This window comes from Otolemur garnettii, unplaced genomic scaffold (assembly GCF_000181295.1).
Source record: "Otolemur garnettii isolate 467f Iridium unplaced genomic scaffold, OtoGar3 scaffold00034, whole genome shotgun sequence".
NCBI lineage: Eukaryota > Metazoa > Chordata > Mammalia > Primates > Galagidae > Otolemur > Otolemur garnettii.
The window spans coordinates 10,886,418-10,902,233 of NW_003852429.1; the positions used below are offsets into that span (position 1 = coordinate 10,886,418).

Below are 15,816 nucleotides of genomic sequence, written 5' to 3' on the forward strand. Positions count from 1 at the left end.
AGCAGCTCTGTCAGGGAGCAAATCCATATGAACTGTGTCTGAGATTCAAACACAGCAGCTGCTGCTCCCTGCCTCGGAGTCCCTGCCTGGGTTCCCACAGTGTTCTGTTTTGGTTAACTGGAAATAGGAGGGTCCAAGAGAAAGAGAGGGAGGAGAGGGCACATAGGGGGAAAAAAAAAAAAAAAGGAGGTTGGGAGAGAAACACTTCAGGCTTGCATGAATGCAGACGTGGTTTCTAGGATACACCCAGAGCTACAGAAGCAAGTGCAGCGCTTGCCCGCGGCTTCAGGACCCCCTCCCTTTACGCTGTTTTGCCTATCATCGCAGGAAGGCAAAGAAAAACAGGCACAAACAAGACTTCTCGCAATTCAGCGTGAAGGATGGGGGGAAAAAGACTCCTTTGATAATCAGGAGACTTGTAAAAATCTTCTCCAGTGACTGTTTTAGAGCCAGAAAGAGGGCAGGCAAAATACACAGGCAGCCCAGGGAGCAGTTCTGAGTCAAAACACACTTTCTCTTTGTCTCCGAAATAGGCAGTAAAGTACTACAAAGACTCACCACTAGGAACTGGGAGAGGCGCAGCTGAGGGCGATTATAGGCAGGCTGGCCACCTTCTGCTCTACACAACTTAGCCACAGCCTCTCCATGGAAGCAGTTACTGCTTAGCCGCTATTCATGATGTGTGCTCCATACTTACCAACAGGTCTCTTTGGGGGAGGAGAATCGGATGTAACGCCGATATTATTGGATTTAGGATGGTGTATACAGTATTTAATAATAAAGAACCCACTCTTCTGTTCCATCTACAAAATAGCACAATTATTAAAATGAATATGGCATAGTTATTTTGCCGGAAACTTTCAATCCTGAATGGCCCCCTGAGATGGTAAATGTGAAAGAAAGGAGCACACAAATTATTTTGTTGTGCCTTTCCCACCTTATTTTCTGTTCTATATGTCCATATTCTTCCGTTTGGGGTAAGTGTGTATTTCTTTATGTTGTACTGCCACGCCTCTGCTCAAAAGGGAAGACCATCCATAGAGAGATGAAGGATCCTCACAAAACGGCCATTAAAGTGTGCCTGGTTTTCTTAAAAATTCACCGAAATAGGTCCCATTGAGTCACTACTACTCTTGGATTCTGTTATTGGAGAGAGACCATTTAGACATTTCAGAAGTTCTAGATTTGAATTTCTGGTGGGGAGAGAGGGAACCAGGGAGCAGAGATGGGGAGGAGGAAGGAGGGAAGAGGATGGGCTTACATATGGCACGCCTCGTGGGGGCGGGACACACACAGTTATAAGAGGGACTTCCACCTAACAAACACAAACAGGCTAATATAATTCTTTGTACCCTCAATGACCCTGAATCAATCAATAAAAAGATGTATAAATATTTGAATTTCTGAATGACTTTGTGATTAAAGAGTACAGGCTTACCTAAAGCTTTTAATAATGATTTTCTTGAAGAAGTAAATGTTAAATACAAGGACCACTTAAATGGAGCACAACTTTCCCAACTAACAACATAGCTAGATTGTGTATTCTGTGTACTAGGTAGTAACATGCAACCAGTAGATGAACAACTACAGGCCCCAGGAGAGAACACAACCACATTCAAGTGAGGGGAGAGGGAAAGAGGAGAGGCGGGAGGGGACAGGTGAGCTCTCACCTAACAGGCACAACGCAGGGGTATATGGCACAGCCCCCGGGTGAAAGGCTCAACTGCCATTCGGACTTTACCTAAAAAATGCGAACAATGTAACCCAACCGTTTGTACCCTTATTATCAATCTGAAATTAAAAAAATAAAAATAAAAATGTTTGATGTATGTTAAACTATATTACTTTGAAAAGAGTGAGATTAAGCTTCTAGTTATTATGGCTATGTGAATTTTTTATTTCCAGGCTTTTTCTTATCCTGCAGTCTTTACCCCACACCCTTGGGTTGATGAAACCAGGGAGGTGCATTTTGGCCGGACCCGGCCTGCTTTACTCCGCGGCCTCCAGACCAGGCGGGTTCAGCACCGCGGACAGGGATCACGCCCAGCCCGACCTCTCCGCGCAGGCAAGTTCCGCGGTGAAAAGCGCTGGCTCTGAGATCTCGGAGACTTTGTTCCTTAAGAGCAGTTTCTTCCCCCGCCCGCAGGTGGAAAGGAAATTAATCCTCACAGCTTCCACTGACATAATGACACACCTCGGAGCACAAAGCTTTTCAACTTTTTTAGAACCCAGAAATCTCCTTTCTTAAGCATTTCGCCCTCTGGGCGGCACCTGGAACGGCCGACTCCGGGGTCTCCGGCCGCCGTCTGCTCCGACCGCGAATTTCAGGAGCCTCACGCGGTCATTTTCAGTCTACCCGGCTGCCCATTTTCAGGGAGCCTGGTGAGAGCGGCAGCACCGGGATAATCAAGGTCTTTTGCCCGAATCCCTGCCTTTCCCCCTCACCTCGCCAAAACACTGTTTAGTTGTTTACAGACGGAGGTAAGCGAAAGGAAACGCAAGAGAGCCATCTGCTGTCTTAGCGGTGAGAAGGAGCGCGCCAGGCTGCAGTGCAACCAATTCAGAGCCCCAGAGCACAAGCCCAGAGGTTACTGCAGTTCAGAAAGTAACTTCTCACGCATCAGATCCTCCTCGAATTTAATTTCATCTGGGACTACCTAGTGACAAAAACATAGCGTGCTGCTCGGGTAGCCGGCTCCTCGCCACGCTCTTAGGAACTCCAACTTCCGAAGCTGTGGTCCATTTCTGCAACTTCCTTGTTGTATCATGACCTACAGTAAATTGCCTGAGGCTCTCTCAGCACCAATTTCTTCAACTCCAAAAGGAGGTGATAACAGAAATCCCTTTCCACTGTTGTGGGCATGTAAAGGTAAAAGTCTGTCACGTCCTCAGTGCTCAGCAAATGCCAGCTGTTTCTATATGACCATCTTCGGGGGTCACTCATTTCGGCCTTGTGCATTTTTTTTCAGTTCAACATCAAAACAGGCATTTCCATGTACATATCCTCACCCCTTAATGGATACATGACACGACTTTAGATAATCAGAAATACAAGAAATTATTTTAAGCTTTGGTGGGAGAAGTCCAGGTAAAAACCTTAGTCCTTATTGACTAGATTTGTAAACTTGCCCTGTAGGCCTATGTTCCTAACCACTGAAACTCATTGGAAAAACACTTCTCAGAGGTTATAAGGAATACCTATGAGGAAATACTTCTAAAACCATAAAATACCTTATGGACATCAGTTTGGAACGTAGTTAGTCCGCTATTTCATTGTGCTTGCAAATCTGTGTTTGGCCTCTGACTTTGCGTATGTTTTTTCCTCTGCCTGGAATGGCCTTATTGCTCCTTCTTCAAACTCTCCTTGCTAATGTAAAACACTGTCTACACCAAAGTTGGAGTAAACCGAAGTGTTTTTGAGCAATGCAGTTACCCTCCCTAAACCTCAGTTTCTTCTCCTGTAAAAGTGTCATAATAATACAATAATTTTGTTATGGGAATTAAATGAAAACATACATGAAAAACAATTAAAATAGTGTGGGACATATAATGAAAATTCAATAAAAATAGCCCGAGCGATAGGTTAGCATTTAATTCTTCATCCCTCAGGTCTTCATTTATTCAATGATCAGGTCTCTACTGAGTGTCTTCAATGTACTTGTCAAAACTGCAAACGGTAATTTTTTTTAAAAGCCAGCCTGAGCAACATAGTGTGACCCCATCTTTAAATTACTGGGGTGTAGTGTTGTGCACCTGTAGGCTTAGCTACTTGGGAGGCTGAGGTAGGAGCATCACTTAAGCCCAGGAGTTTGAGGTTCTGGTGAGCTATGATCATGCCACAGCACTCCAGCCTGGGAGACAGAGCAAGACCCCATTTTAAGAAAAATAAAAAATAAAGAGGGTTCTTGGCTATGCCCTCATGGAGTTTATAGCATTGTGTAGGTTTTAGCATAGGAATATTCTCTGGAAACCTTACCAGCCAACCCATCACCCAATTTAATGCTGAATCTAGCACCCCTTCTAAACACCTCTGCAATGCCTCTATTAATGCTCAACACAGCCATGACTAAATTAGCCTTCTTCCTCTTAGACCCTTTTCCTGATCTTCCTCATTTCTGGGATCACAACTCCATTCCTTAAGCCAAAATCTTTGCTATCATACTAATCTCATTTCTTTCATTAATACCCTATATATGCTTATATTGCTTCAAGGCCAATTTATTCTTCAAAATATATCCAAAATATGATCACTCTCACCCCTCTTACTTACCACCATTATCTTCTGAAATGCTCCCATAGTAACCTGAAAACCCTACACCTCAATAGAAACCAGAGTGCCCAGAGTAGCGTACAATGCCCCATATATTATGTGCCCACCTCTATCTTCATTTATCTTTTGATATCATGCCCAGTTTTCTTCCTTCACTCTTCACTTGTTCCTTAAACCACCTGGCCTGTTTCTACGGCAGGACGTCTTCCTCGCCGTTCCACCTTACTCTCACGTCCGTCAGTTCTTGGCCCACTTGTTTGCTCACTAATCTACTTTAAATGACAAACCATAGACATAGTAAATCCTTGGTCTGCTTTAGGGTTCTATGTAGTGCTTGTCACTTTTTAAATGTCCTTACATTTTCTTATTCATTTGGTTTATCTTCCTTTTTAAAAGTACAAGCCTGTAAGGATACTACAGATTCCGTCACCTTTATTTAGTACCACATTTCCAGTGCTTTAAATGATGCAATAAATATTTGTCTCAAGAGGATTAAGAAGTTGGATATATAGACAGACAGTTAATACCAAATAAGAGGAACAGAAAAATCTTGTTTAGCCAATCTGTCAAGGATGAATTACCCCGTGATGCTTGATCTCTTTAAGCACCATGACATCTAAACTTCTATCTGGATTACACACGATCTCGACTCCATAAATAGGATGTACAGAGAGTGCTTCAGCCTTTGCTTGATGGCTCAGGCCCAACCTAACATGACATGTAGTTTGAGTTCTGAATTCCCGCAGTGACACCTTTGGGACTTACTGCAGCCTGTGAGATTGATTCCACTTGAATCAGAGAGAACTTTACTACCCATCTGTTATTCAGTCCCCCTCAACCCCAATACACACACCCTTCTTTCTCTCTTGTTTTCAGGTTGCCCACTGACAAATTGACACGAAGTCCCTTTGTAAAGTTGCTACATCTAATCCATCACAGAATTTGAAATAAGATAAATGTGCTTGTTAGAATTTCTATTAACACACGAATTCTATTAATTCTAAGTAAGGAGTCTATAACCCAGAAATGACCTTATTGATATTGATTTCATCTCTTTCTCCTGCCTTCTGTGTTTTTAATATGGTCTAGGTCATTTTGTTGCATAGATCGAACACGTTCCAAATAGATAAGTTGTTGTATGATTTACTTTAAAAAGTACGTGATTTTTGTTTTTATTTCTACTTCAGTTAAAAAATCTTAAGAATGTATTTTGTACTTGATATCTATGTCAAATGTTACCACTTATTATTTTTCACAAAGTAACTATCTGCCTGTTTTCTTTCATTTCTGCCATTGCCAAAGCCAGTATTTTACCTTCCCAACAGAGCCTCATTTTTAAGCTATATAATTCTATGGAATTATAATTCTAAGCTATATATAATTCTATATCATATAATATAATAGTATTTGTATTATATCTATATATTTCCTTATTTCCTCCTTTCCGTATTTATTAATAAAAGTATTTGTATCTTAGAATCAATGAAATGTGTTGTGTATTTAATCATTTTCACAAAAATGAATGAGTCATTCCATTTTGCCACACGGTTTCCTTTGTGAATCAATCACTTTTGAAATTTTTGAACATCTTCTAAGTTAAAGGTAAAATTTCAGGTCCAATATTATTTTCTACAATTTAGTTTTGATAAACTAATTTTGGGTAAGCTTGAGTAGAGTTGAAGAGGATATACTGGCATTTGCTTTCATCTTCTGCTTCGAATAAATGGGTTCTATTTGAAAATGTAGAAGATACTTCTGAAAAAGTGATCAATATTGATGTCCCTTCTCATTTTTTTACCACTTGAAGAATATAAAAATTTAATGTCAACATGTACTTGAGACCAATTTTCAATTAGTTGATTAAGATTGAATGCCCATTCACTTACTATGGCTCAAGTTCAAAATCACATTTTTTTCTGCGATAGTATTATTGATCTTACATAGATGCAAAGGGTAGTTTAAATAAATATTAAAGTATTTTAAATTAGAATTTCAAGAACTGCGTGTTTACATTCATGTTATAACAGTCTTGTTAGTTAATTTTGCTGGATATACTTATTTCTAGAAGGCAACAGATTTCTATCTATTAAAAGAACTGGGAAGAAATTTTATTGTTACTTAATATTTTGATTCAGTAAAGAAAAAGAGGAAACTATTGGTAGCAAAATCTTATGAACATTCTTTTCTATAGATTCAATACCAGATTGATACTAGCAGATGGTTTAGCTTTATAAATTTAGTAATTTTTTTAATCTCACAGATAAATTGGAAAAAATATTCTTAGTGGCTTCCAGCCTTCTGTATTAAAGTAAATTCCAAAGTGCATTCATTTCAGAGCTGCAAATATTGGCTTATATTTTCTCACACTGAATTAGTGGGGGATTATAATATCAGGAATTTTAATGATAGATCAATGGGTTTTTTAAAAACATTATTGAATAGCTCAACAAAAACGACTCACTTTCTATGAAAGTTTGAGGAAAAAAATAGTCATTTATAACCTAATGCATATATGATATAATTTTACTTACATTTAACATTGTAACCAATTTCTATTCAATGATCTCTAGAATGGCCACTTTCTTAGGAATTAAGTTCTCTTCATTTAGTATACGTGGGTTAAACACATATGTAAACATGCATTTCTACACATGAGTGCATACCCACATAAGCATGCATGTATGCAAAAACCAACTAAATTCCTTATGCTGTCAAATATAATTGTGAAGCATTAGTGAATTAAAAAAAAATAGAGAAAGAAAGAAAGAAATGATTTGCAAACTTCTAGTTAATGACTCTTAGAAACCTGTTTTCATTACACTTTTAAGAGTTTAGGCACCATCTCTCTATATTTACTTTTGGAATTTTTCTGAACAAAAGCTAAACGGAAATTAATAATAAATTAGAGCACATGTTTATACACTCTAGAGTAAGTATATGTAGAGTATATTTTTCAGTCATAGCTGTTAAGGCTATGCCTCTCTTAATTTATAAAACATCTGGATGATATGCATGATGATAGCTTGTAAAGAATTTTTAGTTTTAGTGAAGTAGGTACCATGATCCCTATTTTATAGAAGAGAGAAATCAGCCCAAGAGCTAAATAATTGCCAGAGTTACACTGCTCTTAAGAGTTAGCCAGCTCTTAAGCTTAAACTTTTGCTACCATCTGCCACCCAGCAGTCACCAGTTTGAAATGTAACTCTCTGTTATCGCATTATGTGTAAAACAGGGACACTTACAGGAGAAGCAAGGACTCCCAGCAGTTCTTGGACAGATTAGGACTACCTGTGATTTCCTTGAAATTTATGCCAAACAAGGGGGGAGGGTATTCATTTTGATAACACCTGGTTCAGAGTTTTCCTTCAATTGGTAAAGAATGTGACCAATGCAAGGATGAGAACTCACAACTGTAACTGGAGGCAAAGATGGAATGAGCACACAACACCCAACACTATGTTCTCTAACTTGAAAGGAACATATACTTCAAGAAAAAATGAAACATACAAATAAAGAATAAATAAAAATTATCTTTATTACCCACACTTCAACTTTTTGGAGTATTTTCCCACTTAGAAATAATTTTAAGTAAAAATATACAAATTTTGGCACATTTGAATGACTCAAAAGGTACACTTTAGGTAAGGCAAAAAGTATGCACTTTAATCATATAGGTTCAAAGTCTACCAGTGACCACTATATTCCACACGTCTCCAAAAACTTTCTACAGCTAAGGGATTATCTCCTCCTATGTCATATTCTCATTTCTGGGATCAAGCCTTACCTTAGCATGCAGGTTTTAGGATGTCAGCAGCTAAATATCAGAAGCTTAGTGTCTTGGCAAAGCTGTGGTTAATCTGCCTCTGATCTTGCAATCTAGTTCCAGAAGATGAAGGTGAAGGTGATTTCCAAAGTGCATGCATGTGGGATGCACTGATGCCTTATTCTGAACCTAGTTCCTACTTTGTACATAAGCACAGAAAAAACTGATCCTGAAATTATTTCCTTTAGGCTTTCTCAGCAACTGACTGTGTAAGCTTTTTATTGCTCCTGTCACAAATTACCACAAACTTAGTTGCATTTAAAAAACAAAACAAAACAAAACCAGTCAGGAAGGTATGTGTAGAGCCTTTGGGAAGAACACATTTCCTTGTGTTTTTATCTTCAAGAGGCCACCAGCATTCCATGGCTCATGGACCCTCCCTGTCAGGGCAACCTCTCGCCTCCACTGTAACCTCCTCTAGTAAGGCCTGACCATCCTGCCTCCCTCTTGTTAAGGACCCAAGTGATTTCATGGGATTCACTCAGATAATCCAGGATAATCTCCCCATCTCAGTATCTTTCATTTGATCACATCTGCAAAGTCTCTTTTGCCAAGTAAATGAACATATTCACTAGGTGCATTTGACAGTCATCCACCCCACCCCACTGTAACAGGCAGAATAACTGCTCTAGAATGCCAGTTTTTAAATTAGAGTCCTGTTTCCTGCTAATATAATTTTTTAACACCAGCTGTTTATTTGATTGAATATTGCCTGCTTTACTCCCTGCTTTGAATGATGTGTTATCATTTGCTGAACCTCTCTAGCACCACCTGCTTACCTGAATTTCTTATGACTTTAATTATTGCATCTTTCAGGAAAAAAAAAAAAAGTACAACAATTCTCAGCAATTGCAGAAGCAGCCATTATGCTCCTGTGTGGATTGTGACAATGTATTTTCTGAGCCCCACATAAACCCATGAAAAATTTAATTTCTTGAGTTTATAACATGCCTTTCATGAGATTTAAGGCCATAGAATGCAGCTAAATAAAACCACGGCTAGACATGTGATGCTCTACAAAATGAGATTTGGGGCCTGAGGCTATCACCAAATGAAGGAAATAGATTCTGAAAGTCTTTTTCCCCATTCCATTTTCATTTTCATGTAGCTGTAGGGGTAGTAGATAATTGCTCTTTCCTTTTAGAAATTTAGACTAGCTCCTTAGGTAAGAATTTGCTTTAACGGTCTAGTTTGAAACTGGCTCCAAACGAAAGGTATCACTCACGTGAAAGATGTTTAAGGGAATCGGAAATATTTCTCAGAGTTTTATGTGGATAGGGGAAAATGAACCTCAGAGAAAAGAATCATTTCAGGGAGGATACCATGATAATTTTTAAGTAAGCAGATTTTAGGGCCCCAGGAGAAACCCCTTCCCTAAATTTTTCTTTACTCACTCTTTGGCCCTTTCATCCATTTGGTGCTGTTATTCCCTTTACCTTCCTCTGAGTCCCCACAAAGATATGAAACTGGCTTCCAGAGACGGGGGACTCCACGTGGTTAAAAGAAGTCTCTGCCTGTGAGTCAAGAATATGGCAGGGTGCAGTGGCTCAGGCCAGTAATCCTGGGACTCTGAGAGGCTGAGGTGGGAAGATCCCTTGAACTTAGTAGTTCTGAGAGCATACTGAGCAAGACCCATCTGTACCAAAATTAGAAAAATTAGCAGGCATCAAGAAGCGTGCCTGTAGTCCTAGCTACTCAGGAGGCCGAGGCAGGAGGATCACTTAAGCCCAGGAGTTTGAGGTTGCCACAAGCTATGATGACATCACTGCACCCTACCTGGGGTGACAGAGCAAGACTCTGTCTCAAGAAAAAAAAAAATAGTAGTTATTCCACTTTGTCAGTTTTCTTTTACACGTATCTTATATATACATAAAATATTTGAAAGCACAAAAACATATCAGCAAACAGATCTCTGTCCAGCAAGCAGGAATAAAGTGTCCCAACAGAATGTTTTCCTCAAGACACTTCATCAGTGCAGTCAGCTGTGCTAAGGAGAAGCCGGCACGGGCCCTGCTCACAGGCTTGTGTTCATTCCTCCATGAAATGGGCTTAGCGATCCTCTCAAGAGATTTAGTTCTAGCAGGACAAGTCTCAGATTAGTTTATATCAGGGATTTGGGACTCCAAACAGGAGACAGAAATTTAACATATTTTTACACCACAAAATTTAGAATTTAGCTCTTGGTGACTTGCTACAAGAGTCAGAACAGATACTGAGATGCAAATGTCCTGTTTCTCAGCACTTTGTTGTGGCTTCCTTGCCTATGAAAGGCCCTTACGTGGCCCCTCTGAAGAGCCATTCTACTCTTCTTAGCAATGTACTTGCACCAGCTCCCAGCTTCCCTGCCTCTCTGGGATCCTCTCTTTGGGGTCCCAAACCTTCTGGCTTTCCCACCACAGAGTCCATGACTATGAGGACTTGACCTCCCCAGAGCCCTGGCACTGTGCCTAAGGCCCCCGAGTCCTCAGTCTATGTTTGTTAAAGAGAGGAAGAGAACAAGATAGGAAGGGGTCCAGGGGCTAGACTTCCCGGCTCTTTAATTCTATACTCAGTGATAAGACACACTTGCCCTTGGCCCTGTTTCCCTCTCTTGTCCACTAACTTTTCAGATAACTCAAAACAGAAACTGCTCTAAAAAATGCTACTCTTCTGCTCCTTTTACCCCTAAAAGAGAACAGAAGACATATTTGTATATATGTGTGTAACCTCCATGCCATTAAATATACACATACGCATATGCCAAAGGAAATATAAACTTTTCAGTGGGTTATAGTTCTTCATATTTTTTATTCTTTGTACTTTTCTTGGATTTTTTACATGCATGCATTTTTTTATGCATCTGTTACCTTCATAGTCATAAAGGGTTGACTTTACTTATAATAGAGATTCCTTAAGAAAAGGTGGAAGGAGGATACTACGTGTAAAGGAGGGTCTATCTGTTTAGCTGAGGAGTAAGTTGTGGATACCCATTAACTGATTGGAAAGGTTTTCTTTTAAATTTTAACAAATCTTGTTTTATTCCTTTTAATGTGAGAGCATATTCTGCTCATATAATATGTAAAACCTTGCATTTAGGATTCTTAAACATCAAAAAATTTACCTTGCCTTTTCTGTTTTCAGAGACATAAAGTAGTAAAATAGATTGCTCAAAAAAAAAAAAAACTCAACAAAAATAATAACAAGGTTTCAGTTTTCGAGACAGCCTTCAACATGGATTTTGAGAGATATGAGTAATGTAATTCATGGTTGGAGAGTATTTACAAGGTCTCATGTCAGTAAGAGCAAAATTAATTTCCTGGGATAAAATATTGCCCTCTTTCTAGTCACACCTTGGTTCCTCGGTGAATATACTCCATTTTATTTACAGCACACAGCTGCCCCCATATCCAAGTATTAATGCTGTATTGATCAATGCAGAAATCAATCTTTGTCACTGGGAGACTCAGTCTTCATGATGTGTGGTCACACAATCATTTGGTGATTTTCTTTTGACCCTACGGAAACTTAGCTGCAAAATTTTCTCCATCAACATTTCTGGGCCAGTTAGTATCAGAAGTTCAATTTCATGTTCTTCATAGAAGTAAATTATTTTCTATTATAACAGTACTTGGGCATCATTGTAGGTTACACACACCACACTCTCTCTCTCTCTTTCTTAAACTGATATTGCTAAACGCTCTGGTTCTGTTAAGGAAAATAACAATGACTGCTTCCATACAGAACTCCAGAGGATAGTTTGCTAAAGTCATAATTATTCTTCTGTTCAAAGTTTCTGTAGGAAGAGCCTCATAATCATCTAGTCCTACTTTGTTCTAAAAACTCTAAGAAGTAGACATCTGATTTCCACTTAAACACTCCAATGATTCAGGAGAAGAAGAATTATTTATCCCTCTCCTTCTTCAGATGGTTTGATTTTTAGAATGCCTTTCCTAGAATTGGGCCCACACCTGGTTTTCTAAAATGTGCAGTCATCTTTTCACTTACATTCCTCATTGGAACAAAATACTTAGCCCTTTTCCACACAATAGTCTTGATATATTTTATTATGAAACATATCCCCTCTAATTATTTCTGTCCCTCTAGTTTGGGGACATTGAGATGGCACTGGCCCACGCATATTGCTGAGATTACACAAAACCTGTAGGTTCTGCTCACCTTCTCTGTCCTAGCTTGTCCTTGGCCCCCCAGCCCTCACATTCACCCTCACATTGTCTGGGTTCCAAGTCTTCACTCCTGTTCTGTCTCTTATTTTTTTTGTTTTTTGTTTTTTTCCTGGTAATTTAGTTTGCAGTTTGCATTCACTTTCCTTGGCACTTTTTCAGGATACACATTTTGATGGTCTCTTCAGCGGCAAATACTAAGAGACTTCAAAATGAGGCTGCAATTATCTCAGTTCTCTTAAACCCCAGGACGGGCCGCCCCTCTCGCTCTTCCTCCGCCATGTTTGAAAGGCAGGAGGGATTTTCACTTCACCAAGTCAGAGTTAGGGACTTTGCTTTGGTCACTGCTCCGGCTCGTTTACCTGCACAGCCTAGCACTGTGCTTGTCCAGAGAAGCAATTCACTGAATAGTTGTTGAGTAACTAAAAGGTTGGTTTCCTATGAGGGAACCGGACAGGGCGCTGATGGCTACTTAGCCTCACACCGGAAAAGCACATCGCAGAGACAGTAAGTATTTCAGTCGATCTGTGCCCCTCACTGTACCCAGCACCTGATGAACAAACACTGCCGACCTTTCTTGAACTTGGTCCGTTTTACTGTTAAGTCCTTTTCAGAGTATTTCTTACTATAATTAAATTATTATTTGACTCCAGCAGAGCTCCCTACAGCTTCCTATTAGAATCACAGAGGACATTTTTAAAAAAACTCTCTGGGGGGTGAGGAGGTCCTAAGTATAAGAACCTTCTCTAGGCTCAGCACCTGTGGCTCAAGCGGCTAAGGCGCCAGCCACATACACCTAAGGTGGCGGGTTCGAATCCCCAGTCCGGGCCCGCCAAACAACAATGATGGCTGCAACCAAAAAATGGCCAGGCATTGTGGCGGGCGCCTGTGGTCCCAGCTACTTGGGAGGCTGAGGCAGGAGAATCGCTTAAGCCCAAGAATTGGAGGTTGCTGTGAGCTGTGATGCCATGGCACTCTACCCAGGGGGATAGCTTGAGGCTCCGTCTCAAAAAAAAAAATAAAAGAACCTTCTCTAAAAGTTCTCAAAGAGAACTTCCAATATTAAGATATTACGCAAATGATCAGACATTCCATTAAAATTAAGAGACTATCTTTTAACAGGTTTTGTGGAAACACGTTTCTTTTATACGCCAACCCGCAGCCTTGCTCTGCAATTTTCCTTTCAGTATGTAGAAAATAAAGTTATTTTGTGGAAGATAGTCTGGCCCTTATTTTAAGCCCATTGGGAAAAGGTGCAAGTTGTTCTTTTCCTTATTTTTTAAAAGAAAATCACAAATACATAAAAATAGACAATATCGTTATAGAATTTCATAGGGTAGTGCTGGGCACACTTTGGTTCTTGGGCCAGATGTAACTCCTGGCTGAGCTGGAACGAGGCTGGAGGCAAGTTTCCTAAAATGAATTACGTGTTACTCTATTGTTCCTACCCACTTTTGCTGATCTTCCCACCCACCTTTTTAAATTACAGTAAATTAAATTCCAAACTATGAAAGCACTTAAAAGAAATTCCAGGGGTAGGAAACAGGTTCTGCAATTCCAGGCCAAGATATTTTTTGCCTTGGGGTTTAATATAGGAGACAAATTTAGAGAGAATGTAAAACCCCAACCAAGTGATTTGGAAGTCGCATTTGGTGAGGAGGAAGACGGGAGCTGAGGGGAAGATGGCACACACTAGCCCACTATAGTAGACATCCTGAAGTACAATATTCTCTCAGTTCTATTTCACTTTAAAAATTTTTTTTCCTTTAATCATAATTTTCCATTCTACCTCTATCTTTCCTAATTAATCATAACTTGGAAATGACTAGATTATCACTAGTAACATTGGTGATACTTTATATATCCTGTTCTTAATATTTTAAAAACTGAGTTTGGTTATTTTTATTCTTTAAAACAAATTCAGACAAATACACTAAAATTAACTAAAGTTACTGATGCCCCTTTTCCTGGCTAATCTGTATGTGTTTGCAGTCAGATCCCACCTCTAACCTCCTATTGTTCATATAACAAATGTTTTGATAACAATAAACAAGAAATTGTTCCCTAGATTTTCAGATTGTCTTTTTGAATTATATTTGTTGAATTACATTCAATGAATATTAATATATTGGTATATTTTTCTAATTTATCTGTGACTAAAATTTTTACATAGTGTCAAATCAATTTAAATAGCTAAACTTTAGTGTAAATATTGTTATTGCTTATATATAAATATGTATGTACGTGACAAATCATACTCTTTGCATGTGTGTGTGTGTATGTATACATCTTAAGAAATATCTTATCTAAGAAATAAAGGGAAGATAAACATTGTCCTTTATTTTTAAACTTTTAATTTAATTCATCACCAAGGAATGGAAGTAGGACTGAATCACTCATCCATGAGATGAAAGACCTGGATTAACTAAATAAATGCGGTTGTTGCAATATCAAAAAGAAGCCTTCCTCCCTGCAGTGGTATGTGAAGGAAGCTGGTTCTTCAGAACACCACAGAAAGAAAGAAAGTATATGTCTATCTATAGGAACATGTAAGACACACTGGTGTGTTCATACACTTGAGTACTACCTGTCAGTAAAGAAGTTCAAATCACCGGTATACACAGTAACACCAATAAATCTCAACACCAGTATGATGAATAGCTAAGGAGCCAGTTACAAAAGAATAAAATCATGATTCCGTTTAAAGAGTCTCTGAGGTGGGCACTGGCTAGGAACTATCAGGAGAGAACTTCCCTGGGTGCTGGAAATATTCTTTGTCTTGATGAGAGATGTGTACATTTGTCAAAATTTATTAAGCTGTACACCTAAGTTATTTGCATTTTACTTTGTATATAATGCACTACCTCAACAAAATATATCCAAAATAAATGAATAACAACATGAACTGAAGTCAAAAAGTTCGCCTCAAATGAACGAGTAGCCCTGTGCACAATTTCAGCTCAAGGATAGTCTCTAAAAGTCCACATTCCCCACTTCCTACCTTGCCATTATCTACATATACAGGCCGGCTGATGCTTGATGGATATCAGGGACTATGAGATCCTCCCGCTAAAACCTATCTGTTGGTTGGTATTGCCATGGCCCAAACTGTTACCAAGGAAATTCAGTTCTCCTTTGCTTTAATTTTTATTGTGATCAGAACACTTAATATGAGATCTACCCCTTTAACAGATTTTCAAGCATATAATACACCATCGTTATCTAGACACGATGTCATACAGCAGATTCCTAGAATTCATTCATCTTGCATGTTTAGGGTCAGTGAGATGCAAGAGGGATGATGGAGCTATAGATACAGTACAGCAAAGTCAGAGACAAAAGAAATTATTTCCAAGAAGATATAATATTTCCTATTAAAGTTGAAATGATCAAAGGAAGCTTATGACTAAGCGTCCTTTCTACAAGGAAGGAAGGCTTAGGTAAATGCGAGTAAACTGATGTGAGCAGCATCCTCCATTCTGTCCCTCAGGGCCATCTCTCACAGCCGGCCAGGGACACTGGTCCCCACTGTTGCGTGCTCACAATCCAGGCAGTGTGGACTT

At 39.2% G+C, this 15,816-nt stretch overlaps 1 protein-coding gene and 1 long non-coding RNA gene across 6 annotated transcripts in view; both read right to left on the reverse strand.

The window, feature by feature from the left end:
• FGF14 (fibroblast growth factor 14) overlaps window positions 1-15,816 on the reverse strand; it is a 670,572-nt gene that overhangs the window by 199,548 nt on the left and 455,208 nt on the right. The window lies entirely within an intron of this gene.
• LOC111725241 lies at window positions 7,940-12,748 on the reverse strand. The gene is made up of 3 exons (XR_002773351.1): window positions 12,738-12,748; window positions 10,000-10,003; window positions 7,940-8,049 (listed from the first exon to the last, which is right to left on the reverse strand). It is a non-coding gene; the product is annotated as an uncharacterized LOC111725241 (long non-coding RNA).